Source organism: Rhinolophus ferrumequinum, chromosome 12 (assembly GCF_004115265.2).
Source record: "Rhinolophus ferrumequinum isolate MPI-CBG mRhiFer1 chromosome 12, mRhiFer1_v1.p, whole genome shotgun sequence".
Taxonomy (NCBI): domain Eukaryota; kingdom Metazoa; phylum Chordata; class Mammalia; order Chiroptera; family Rhinolophidae; genus Rhinolophus; species Rhinolophus ferrumequinum.
In genome coordinates this window covers 52,433,613-52,444,531 of record NC_046295.1, presented here as the reverse complement: position 1 = coordinate 52,444,531, position 10,919 = coordinate 52,433,613, and the positions used below count along the sequence as shown (strand labels likewise).

Genomic DNA, 10,919 nt, shown 5'->3' with positions numbered 1-10,919 from the left:
GGGCATTTTCATCCGTTGCATTCTGCCTCTGCTATCCTCTCTGGGTCCGCAGGGACTGATTTACCACTGAGACACAGCTAAGAGGGAAGAGAGTTTCTCTTCTAAGAGTCTGAAAGGGAAAAACTTTTGAGGAAACAGCTAAGAGACGGAGAGGAGACTGTAGCTATAGTGTCGGGGAGGGGAGAAAGAGGAAGGGGGGGAGGAGGAGAAGGAGGAGGAGGAGGAGGAGAAGGAGGAGGAGGAGGAGGAGGAGGAGGAAGAGGAGGAGGAGGAAGAGGAGGAAGCCGAGGCGGCGCAATCCATGGAATGGGAGGCCCGCGGGCGGGCGCGCGGCGAGCATCAACTACCCGGGCCGAGCCCCTGGCAAATCGCAGCGCGATCACTGGTGTTGGGGCAGCCGCTCAGCGGAGTCCTAGGCTCAGCCGGGCCTGGGTCGCGTGATGCGTGGCTGGGGAGGCCCGCGGCCACGACCCGGGGGACGGACCGGGGGCGGAGCAGCCCCGGGAGCCGGGCTCTCCCAGCTGGGGGCCTTCAGCCTCCCCACCTCCACAAGCGGTCGCAGCAAGGATGCCCCACGGCGCCGCCCGCCGGGCCTGGGAGACACAGCCGAGGAGCCCGCCGCCTATTGGCGGCGGCGGCGCGGCGTCCCCGCCCCCTCCGTGTCCCCGCCCCCTCCGCCGCCGCCGCCGCTTCCCGGCTCCGCCTCCTCCTCCTCCGGGAGCCGCCTCCGTCGCCGCCACCGTCGCTGCTGCCGCCGGTCCGGGCCCAGCCAGCGCCCGCCGCGCCGGAGTCGAGTCGCAGCCGGAGCCGCTGCCCGCGGCCCCGCCATGAGCGGAAGCGCCGCCGCCGCTGTCGCCGCCGCCGCTGCCTCAGCAGCCGCCGCCGCCGCGCACTTCCAGCCTCAGTCGTCGTCTCCCAGGCCGGGCCCCGCGGATCTCGGGCCCCCGCGCCGCCCGCGCCCCCCACCGCCGCCTCCCCGGCCCGAGCCCGCCGCCGCTGGCCGCCTCAGCCCTCCGGGCCACGGGCCTCTCCGGGCGGGCGCACACGGTGGCGGCGCCTGCGGCCGTGCACCGGGAGCAGGTATGGGGTCTAGGAGCGGGCCATGCGGGGAGGGGCGTGGGTTGGTCCCTGGGGTGAGGGGCTCAAAGGCGTGTGGTCCAGCCCGCCGGCTCTGCGGAGTGGGTGGAGCGTGGTCCGGGTCAGCTTTGTCCGGCCCCCGAGCCCCAGGGAGCCCTGCGTCCCTGCCGAACGGTGCAGCTCACAAAGCGTTTTCCCTCCCAGTGTGGGGCCCCCACCCCTGGGATGGCCAGGGCAGGACCTCTCTAGGTCTCCGCTTGGCGGAGGAGGAAACTGAGGCTTACAGAGGGAAGTGACTTGCCCAAGGTCACATAGCCGCTGAGAGTCGTAGCCTGGCTGAGACCCAGGGCGCGGGCCCTGAGCAGTGGGGTGGGGGTTGGGGGGAGGAAGAGCCCCCAGCTTCCAAGAACCGAGGGAGATTGATCCGGGAGGAGGGGGCGCTAGGCCCTGGTCCCAGGCACGCCCACCCAACGCTTTTTGGGTTTGCTTAGGAGAAAGGATCTCTTGCTGGGTGGGACGGAGGAGCAGGGGCCGTTTTGGGGGCTTGGTGGTGCCCTCGGGAGCCGCTTTGGGGAGCAGCAGGGGGAGAAACTTCAGCGAGGGTGTGTGCTCTCGGGGAAGAGGGCTCGTTGAGTGAGTGGGTCAGAGCTTCGGAAACTTCTTATCGCGGGGACCGTTTGGTCTTTGCCAGGCCACCTTCCCCACCACAGCACGGACTAAACCAATCCAGCTGGAATTAATAGGAGGGAGGCCTGCCTGCTTTTGTGGACATTCCCGTAAGGGGTCTTTTCCACGTAATGACCCGAGTTTCTCTCATGCCCCAAGCAGAAGTGCATATATGGCCCTAGTAAAGGCATTCGTGCCACCGAAGGCCGAATGAGTTTTTCCCCGGTGGTCTAGATCTGTCAAACTTGGAGAATCCCTTGAGAGAACAGCTATCCCAGGCCTGAAGGGGAGGAGAAAGCTGGGAGGATTGGGACAAGTCACCCTCTTGCCTGGCAGGTAACGCAGGGCCGTGCACTACAGCGGGATTCCCGTTTTTTTCCTTGGGGTGCTTGAGTTGGTTGTTTTTACTGTGGGATGCATGTTGGAAAGGGAAGGAGAGGACTTGGAGTTCTGGAGGAGAGGGAGAGAGAGCGCGCTACGTGTTATATATAGGCAATGAAGAGGGTCCTGTGGCGCTAGAAAATAGAAGCTGTGGAAGGGGGCCAAGGCAGACGATAGTTAGACATTGTGGGGGAAGGGAGATGAAAGGGTTGCTGAGGAGAGGGGACAGTGTATAGTCTAGAGAAAAAGATTGGGATGTTTCAAAGAGGCAGCCAAACGTGATGAATTTGAAAGGTGTTCTCTTCGAGGTGGATGATACCTTCCAAGGTCGAGTAATAGGTAATGGTCTGCAATCACTTCATTTTCTTTGAGTAAAGACAGTTGTAGTACTTTTTTATATAAATGTTTTGGCTGTTGCACTCCCCACCCCCATTCTCTCTCCTGATCGAAGGCCGCTGGCCCAGAGTGGTTAGTGTCTAGGAAGTAAGGCTTGACAAAAGAGGGAATGGAAGACTAATTAGCAAATGCATTAATTAGGGCCCTTTGTCCAAGATGATTCCCTGTTTAAGTCAGCTGTTTTTTTGCTGCCCTCCTGCACCTCAGCTTTCCAGCTGTGGTGGCGGTTGGCAGGGTGCTTTGGGAAGAACTGCCCCGATTTAGACAAGATGAATGAGATTTTGCTAAAAACCTGTGAGAAACACATATTTGACAGATACTTATAAAAGCATGAAAATTTACTTGTCAAAGACTTATAATCGGGGAAATGCAAATTGAAACAACAGTGAGATGCCATTTCCCAGCCATATCAGATTGGGAAAAATTAAATGCTGTGATAACCAAGTGTTAGTAAGGTTGTGGGGAAATCAACTTTTAATACTGCTTGTGGGAATGTGTCAGGTTGGTGCAAAAGTAATTTTGGTTTAAAAGGTTAAAAATAATTGCAAAAATCGCAATTACTTTTGCACCAACAAATATATACAGCTACCTTGGAGAGTAGTAGAGTAGTAGTATAGTGAAGTCTAGTTGAAGGAGGGCAAACACACTTACCCAAAATGTCCATTTCTAAAAAATCCTTGCACACTTGTCCAAGAAAATAAGTGCGAAAGAAGTACATGAATGCCCATTGTAGCTTAAATATCCACCAACAGGGGGACACATAAATTTTTAGATTGTCCCACACAGCTGAATATTATGGCACTGAAAAATAAACTATAGCCACGTGCATTAAAATGGTTGAATCTCATAAACATAATATGGGATGGGGGAGCAAGTAACAAAAGAATTCTTACATAATGTTTCCACTTGCATATAGTCTGACAACATGCAAAATAATATTGTTTGTGGCTGTGTACAAATGTAGTAAAAGTATAATAACATGCATGGTAACAACTAACACTAAATTCAGAGTAGTGCTTATTTCTGGGAAGAGAAGATGAGGAATGGAATTGGACAGGGGTACACAGAGCGCTTTAGATCTATAATATTGTATTACTAAAAAAAAATCTAAATCAGATAATTGCAAATTAAGATTTGCTTATCTTGAGTGTAGGGTACAGAAATATTTATTGTATTATTTTAAATATTTTTCAGATGTTTGAAATATTTCTCACATGCAACAAATGTTCTTATTTATAGAGCACAGGGTTTTTATCATGTAATACGGAAACTAGCTGCAGGCTCCAGCCCTGCACAGCCTATTAGGATGCAGGCAGGTGATCCTTTTCTCATCCTTTTTTGACCTGTAAAGCCTAGTTTTGCGATGGATGGCTTGTGTTTTGGAACTGCTGATAGGCGTGGAGGATTTCCCAGTGTTTCTAACCTGTCTAGTGGACATAGGTCAAGCAGTTTGAGCTTTGTCAAAATATAAGTGCTCCAGGACATTCTGACTTATCAGATGTAGGGGGAGCTGGCAGAAATCTGATTCTAAAAAAGTTCCCCAGTAGGTTCCGATGCCCACTACAGTTTGAGAGCCACTGCCTTAGGCTCCTTTTGATTCTGGGTTGTAACTCCCTCTAAGCTTTGCCCCAGCCTAGCCCCCAGGCTGCCTTCTGTTGCTCCTCCTGCAAGACTGGGACTAATTTGGACTCATGTGATACTTAGCTTTTTTTGCAGGGCATAAAAGAATGATATGGTTGGAAGCCACTGAATGTTAAACCCTGCATAATCCAGGTTGTCTGTTTCTCTTATTTTCACGCAGGTAGCCAAGGGGTCCACTGCCCATCACCCACCAGGGCTATTTAGTAGATTTTAAAAACTTTAATCACGTATGTCACAATAATGGGGTTTATAATTAGGATAGGAGCAAAAAAGGATCTAACAGAGAAGGAAAACTAGCAGATCTGGCAAAATTAAATCCCCAAAGGTACATGATCATGACTTTCTTAGCAGATGACAGTGATGGTTTGAGTGTTTTAGTTTATGACATGCATTTGAAGTTCAGCTATTTGAACCTGTAGTCAAAGATTAGGGGCTTTAGGAAACAACTGATTATCTCTCAAGATGGAAGTTTCCTTTCTCCCAAATTTGCTAGATTTGCTTCTCTGCCAGATCTTTTTTGCTCGTGTCCTAATATGTTTAGAAATTAATTTCTTTAACAAATGTGAATATTTCTGGTAATGAAATTTGTGAAATGCCTGTTTATCTTTGGTGAGGTTCTTCTTTCTGGAAAGTTACTTTGGAGGTGCAGTGTTGCTCCCGGTCCTTTTGCAGGGCTGCTGTGCGGGGTTGTGTAGACTGTGTCCAGCACGAGGGCACCTAGTTTAGGTGACAAGTGAAAGCGGAAATTCATTCTGTGCTACACTTACCAACATGAGCATCGTGTGTGGAGCTGTGTCCTCTCAGAGAGGGAGCACACACACCCTTTTCTAAATCGCACAAAGGTGCCTTCTGACCTAGCATACCCCTGCCGTTTTGGAACTGTTGGTCCAGCTGTAACAATTGTGCCTTCCTTACTCATCATGGGCTCTGTGAAGGGGGCTGGTTGGTGCTGGGCCTGAGGCTCCAAAAGAGTTTTCTCTACGTGAACTTTTCATGGGAAGGAACCCACTCCTGGCTTTGCATCACCGTGCTCAGTGGAACCAAAGAGTTCAGCTTAACTTTGTAAAATTTGTGTGGGGCTGGAAAAATATGTACAGAATAAACTGTTTAGAAAATACCATCATTTTATAGATAGAACGAGAGAAATCATTAAAAAGACAAGCGTCGGGTAAATGAAGGAAAGTAGCTATGGACCACATTTGCTCTTGCTTCTTAGTGCTCACTTTGAGGGGGAAATACAATTTTATTTTTCTTTTCCTATTTCCCCCTACACTAGCATTCCTGAATTTCTTAAGACCTGAGGCTTTTTAGCCAATTTTGAAAATATTTACCCATTAGTATTTTCCATTAAGTGGTTGTTTATGCTTCCTGCTGTTTCATTTTTTTCTTGGAGAGAGAGCAGAGGGGAGTGCTGAACCAAGGACAAGACTGGACTTCCTACTGCTTTTGCAAATAATAGCAGTGTGTTTTTTAGAATAGTTGTCATGGAAGAGTGCTGTTCTGCAGGCTTAAGGGAGAAGTGGTTTCTGTTGTCTTTTTTATTATTTTTAAATATGGTTGAGGGTGATGGATCGAGAGTTTCATTGTGCTTTTTCTTCTGTCTTGAAAGGATTTTTTTTTTTAAGAAAATATATGTAAATAAATAAAAAAAGGTTTAACAAAAATAGTCTCATGCCTACACAAGGAAAATAAACAGTTCTCACCTGCAGGCCTTCCCTAAAGCAGTTTCAGTTTCTTCTGTCTTGCTTAAATGGATATTAGCACAATTATAGGCACTGCTTAGAGTCGTTACTGGAGTGATGTGGGCAGGTGGTGGAGGAGAATGATGGGATTACACCAGGGTTTAGCAGGAGTTCACTGCAGGCATGATACGGAAAGCTACCACTGCTTTGTCTGCTTTTGTGATAAAATATGTGTAGAAATAAGGGAGAGATTGTGAGTTTTGATAAATATTAATACATATAATCATTTGATCCTGTTGAAAGAAGGGAAAAAAGAGAGGGAAGAAGTAGTGAGAGGAAGAAAATATATGAGAGGGTAGCAAGCAATTAAGTAGCAGATGTTTTGTAATGCTTTTGAGATCTTCCTTGAGTTGAAAGTTACCTGTCTGTATCCGTTCTGCTTCAGCACCTTTGATTTCAGTGTCCGCAGATGGTGCTCACTGGTCTTCAGTTGAACCCTGTTTTATTGTCACAGCTAGAAAGTGAGCAGTTTTGAAGACTAGACTAGAGTAGTAGGGTAGGCGAAGTAAAGCACGTATTCATTTCATAATTGCTTTTACAAATAGGAGTTGGGACTCATTATTAACAGAAAGCTTTTTTTTTCCATTTGGCTTTGAGGCTATCTTATTTAAAAATTTTTAAAATTGAATTGTCTTCCTATATAGATTTTTGTTGCTACCTGAACATATTTGAGTACCTACTGGATGCCAGGGATACCTGTCCAAACCACTGATTCACTGGGTTGATAGATTTCATTGTCAGGGCCTTCATTACCCGAGGTACTGAGAACAGTACAGAGGTGTGAGCGTCAGCTGTTTGCTTTCTCTCCCTTTTTTCGTGCTTCCTTCTGCTCCCTGGCTTTCTGCGTTTGATGATGATCTATCTACCCATCTGTCAGGACAGGCCCCATCCCCTTCTCCCCCAATGGGAGGAATACAGAGGTTTCAAAAAACCTTTTGACTGGGCAGCCACAAGTAAAATCCCTCAAACGATATTGAGCCAGACCTGAGGGCCACCATAAGTGGTTCCAGCTTCTCTTCCTTCGTTGCTGCCTGTGTTGCTACCACCCACCCTTTGCTGTGGAGCCTGGAAGGCGCCCCACTCACCCCCAATCATACAAAGAGGCTTTGTGTTCTGAGGATGTTCTAAAGGCGGGATCACTGTAATTATAATTCCCTAAGCACAACCGAGTAATAGGGGCAGGCAGGGTAAAGATGGTATCCAAGTACTCGTTGGTAGGGAGAAGTCAGGCGGGGATTAAAAATCATCTGGAGACAGTACCAAAGTGGATAATGGAGCGTTGTTGGGAATGCTGATGGGAATGCGTTGAAGTGAGTACATTTCAGGATTTTAAATTCCAATACTTCCTAGATACTTGGAGCTTTAAAAAGCACAAGACGACGCAAGTGTTTTTCTCTTTTCCTTTTTTTCAGTCTAAAATTGTACAGTTACTTCCAAAAGTACTTTAGAAGAAGGTATGTAGAAATCTGGGCCTACTTTGCTTTATGTTTGTGTTGCCAGAATGATTGATTACCCAAGAAAGCCACGTACAAAACTTGCTTATTATCCAGAGGTGCTCTTACTAATCCTTTTTTTTTTCAAGTTTCTAAAAGTAAGCACTAACTGACACTTGGGAGAAGCTGATTTCCCCCTGCCACCACCAAAAAGAAAAAATCAATTAATCAGAGATACGTTCTTAATGAACTCTCACATCAGTCATCCTATGTCATAATGTGTTTCCAAGCTCTGATGGCAATCTTTTTTAAGATTTTTTTTTTTTTTATTGGGGAAGGGGAACAGGACTTTATTGGGGAACAGTGTGTACTTCCAGGATTTTCTCCAAGTCAAGTTGTCCTTTCAATCGTAGTTGTGGAGGGTGCAGTTCAGCTCCAGGTCCAGTTGCTGTGGTTAGTTGCAGGGGCGCAGCCCCACCATCCCTTGCGGGAGTCGAACCGGCAACCTTGTGGTTGAGAGCCCACTGGCCCATGTGGGAATCCAACTGGCAGCCTTCGGCGTTAGGAGCACTGGAGCTCCAACCGCCTGAGCCACCGGGCCGGCCCTGATGGCAGTCTTTTAGTGAACACTTTTTGTCTTACTGTGTTAAAGTTAACTATTAGTATATTACTTTTACTAGTGTCTCAAACAAACTTTTTTTTTTTAAAGAATGCATCAAACAATTGACTGCAAAAGTTATCCTTAGATGTTAGGAGAGTGGACTTCAGTTGTCGTTACTCAAGATGAGAGGGTAAAGAGGTCCTTTTTGTTGTAATTAGCACTGACATCTGTGGTGAGTGAAGCAGCCAGGTAGATAGTATGTACTCTGGAAACCTGCAGCTACTGTGAGCTGGCCCTTCGTCTCATTACTTGTTGGAGTCAGGTCAGGAGTTGGACTTTTATTTTTACTGTCTAGCATGATTTTGAGATAATCTACCTTTTTATAGACAAATAAAATTGTATATATTTGAAGTGATGATTTGATACATGTATACATTGTGAAATGATTACCACAATCTGGTTAATACATCCATTACCTCACAATTACCTTTGTTTTGGTGAGAATGTTTAAGATCTGTTCTGTTAGCAAACTTCAAGTATACGATGCAGTATTATTAACTGTAGTCACATGTTGTACATTATTAGATCTTCGAAACTTACTCATCTTACAACTGAGGGCTTGTGTCCTTTGACCAACATCTCCCCATTTCCTCCACTCCCCAATCCCTGTTGTATTCTCTGTGTCTGTAAGTTTGACTTTAAAAAGAAAAACTTTTTTTTTTTTTTTAGATGCTACATATAAGTGAGATCATACAGTATTTATCTTTCTTTGTTTGGCTTATTTCACTTAGCATTATGTCCTCCAATTTCATCCATGTTGTCGCAAATGGCAGGATTTTCTTTCTCATGGCTGAATAATACTTCATTGTATGTATATAATACCACACCTTCATGCATTCATCTGTTAGACACTTAGGTTGTTTCCCTTTATTACCTATTATGAATAATACTGCAATGAACATGGGAGTGCAGATATCTTGAGAAAATCTACCTTAAATTTATCTTCACATAAGACTACTGGGCAGTCCATTACAAAGATATTACCCAGATAATCCTTTGAAAAGACTACCAATTTGACAGCTAATTTTTATGAGATTTCAAAATACACAAGGATCCATTTTATCTGCTTTTTATAAAAAGTAAGGTTGATCCCCACCCACCCCACCCAACCCCCCCTCACTGTTTTAGGCCAGTATATTGATCAGCAGTGACTTATATTTTAGCTGAATTATAAACTGTTATTTGGCTACTTCATTTGTTTCATTTATAATGCATATTTCCTTTGGGGATTTTCCTCTGACTGTTTACTTCACTGCTCTCTGGTGGCCATTAAAAGAAAAAACATTTATTGAGTGCCTACTATGTACCAGGCATAGTGAGGATTACAGATCTGATTCAGATATGCAACAGTTCAGTGATAGATTCTGACAGTGTGTTAGCAGAACAAATGCACCTTTGGGCCTGCTAACCCTTGTGTACAAGGGCAGAGAATGTCAAAATTGGCATTAATAGTCGTGATTAATAGTAATAATTAATAGATATGATTTAACCTTGATACTTAACATTGGTAAAGCACAGATCTAATCAGATCAAAAATTTAAGTGGCTGCCTTCTAAATAAGAGAAATATTAATATTATTTGGTCTGGCAGTTAAGGCCTGCACAATTGGGTCTTCATTATTCCAGTCCCTACTATTCTTTCTCTTGAATATTATTCTCCAGGGAAATAGAATGCCCTGTTCATCTGTGTATCACTTTTTCATCTCTGTTCCTTTGCTTGTTAATTCAGCTTGGAATGCCTATCCTTCAGTTTTTCCAAATCCTACTTATTTTTTTAATATCTCGATTAATAGTGGTCACTCATGTGCAAGGTTCTGTTCTGTGCGCTTTACCTGGATTAATTCATTTAATTTTCACCGCAGTCATCTGAGGTTAATGCTATTATTATTCTTAATGTGCCTATGAGGAAACTGGAGCACAGAGAGGTAAAATAACTTGCTAGAGATGATGCAGCTATTAAGAGTGTTATCTGGGATATGAACCCAAGCCGTCTTGTTCCAGAATCTGTATTTTTAGCCATCCTGCTTTACTGCATCTCACTATAGATAGCCTAAGCAAACTTAGCAGTTAGTTTTGGTGACAAAAGACTGAACATAAACAAAGGTGATCACTGTTTTAGCAACTAAGGAGAATTTTCATTCTTTAGTTTTACCTCTGCTCCTCCTGAGAAATATGCTCCCCCCTTTTTTAAAGTTCTGAATTATTGTGTTAGGATTATTTGATTTTTTTTTTTTAAGTCATTCATTTTTCACAAAAGGTGTAGGTGTACCTATTTGAAGTGGGTTCGCTTTAGATCAGCCATATTTAATTTGCTTCTTGGAAAATCTCCCATGTTCTGTGATTCTGAACATTAGGGTCTTAATTGAGTCCTTGTTTGGGCATTTAAATAGACAGAAAACTTTGGAAAAATTTGACCTACTCAGAGGAACTTCTGAATCCCACCTATTTGTGGATGTGGGTATCCCTGCCAGAAAAAAAAAATTTTTTTTTAATCTGCATAAGAATGGATGTGAGACTTCTTTTTAGCCTTAATTTCCATAGTAAACTCTGATTTGTCACAAGCTAAAGCATAAACATATCCCTTTATTCAGTGGCACAGAATATGAACATTTCAGGCACAGTTGGAGAGTTTCATGTTGGGCTGATGCTGTCTGAGGCAGTGGATTATTTGAGGAAGATAATGTAGCATAGTGGTTCCCAAATGAACCACGTCAAAATTGTTTGGAATGCGTGTTAAAAATTCTCTATCTTTAGGTGGCCTAAAGCTGGAATCATGAGATTGAGTAAATTTTCCCATAAGCAATTATACATGGTGTTTCTAATATTATTTCATCTATATTGTGGCCTTCATATAGGCATTGGTTGGGCCATCAATTAAGAAAATGTTTTATGGCAAAATGGGATTCTAAGGTCAAAACAGTAT

At 44.7% G+C, this 10,919-nt stretch overlaps 1 protein-coding gene across 3 annotated transcripts in view; it reads left to right on the top strand.

Annotated features, from left to right (window-relative positions):
- The first annotated feature begins 965 nt into the window (after positions 1-965).
- The window catches only part of RNF38 (ring finger protein 38), a 110,225-nt gene continuing 100,271 nt past the window's right edge, over positions 966-10,919 (top strand). For 2 of the 3 annotated variants that reach the window (XM_033123325.1, XM_033123326.1), the window contains exon 1: positions 966-1,080. The gene's annotated coding sequence lies outside the window, so the exon portion shown is untranslated. The remainder of the gene's footprint in view (positions 1,081-10,919) is intronic. The other variant, XM_033123324.1, reaches the window with a different exon arrangement.